This window comes from Branchiostoma floridae, chromosome 6, assembly GCF_000003815.2.
Source record: "Branchiostoma floridae strain S238N-H82 chromosome 6, Bfl_VNyyK, whole genome shotgun sequence".
In the NCBI taxonomy this organism is placed as follows: domain Eukaryota; kingdom Metazoa; phylum Chordata; class Leptocardii; order Amphioxiformes; family Branchiostomatidae; genus Branchiostoma; species Branchiostoma floridae.
This window is the reverse complement of record NC_049984.1, coordinates 8,443,938-8,444,703: the sequence shown is the minus strand read 5'-3', so window position 1 is coordinate 8,444,703 and position 766 is coordinate 8,443,938. Positions and strand designations below refer to the sequence as shown.

At 41.8% G+C, this 766-nt stretch overlaps 1 protein-coding gene across 1 annotated transcript in view; it reads right to left on the bottom strand.

Moving 5' to 3' along the window:
• The window catches only part of LOC118417593 (carboxylesterase 5A-like), a 45,702-nt gene that overhangs the window by 37,214 nt on the left and 7,722 nt on the right, over window positions 1-766 (bottom strand). The window lies entirely within an intron of this gene.

Below are 766 nucleotides of genomic sequence, written 5' to 3'. Positions count from 1 at the left end.
ATTGCAGATGGAGCAGTGACATGCCCTTCCCGGAAAAGGGACTGCCAGGTCCATACCAACGGAAACTTTCCAATGAAGCAGCTGTGGACTGGATGACACAAGGCCCAGGAAAGTTCGGCAAAGGACAGTTCTTCCCATTCCCAATGCTTGTTTCAATGTTTGTTTTTCTTTTTGTGTGTGTGTTTGTGTCAATGCGCCTGTGCATGTATGACTGTGCATGTGTGTGTGTGTGTCTGTGTCAATGCGTATGTGCAAGTATGACTGCATGTGTGTGTGGGGGGGAGGGGTGTCATTACACTAGTCTTTGCACCTGTCAATAGTTGTAAATTAAATGCAAGATGTTTCATCAGTCTTGAAGTGTTTGTATTGTGTATATGCAAGTATTGCACCTGTCAATAGTTTTAAATTAAATGCACACTTTGTCCAGTCTTGAAGTGTTTGTATTGTGTATATGCTAGTATTGCACCTGTCAATAGTTTTAGATTAGATGCACACTTTGTCCAGTCTTGAACTGAAGTGTTTGTATTGTGTATATGCAAGTATTGCACCTGTCAATAGTTTTAGATTAGATGCACACTTTGTCCAGTCTTGAACTGAAGTGTTTGTATTGTGTATATGCAAGTATTGCACCTGTCAATAGTTTTAAATTAAATGCACACTTTGTCCAGTCTTGAAGTGTGTGTGTGGTGGGTGGGTGGTTGGGTGGGTCTTTGTTCCTACAAATGCCAGATACCAGTGTGTGTGTGTGTGTGTGTGTGTGTGTGTG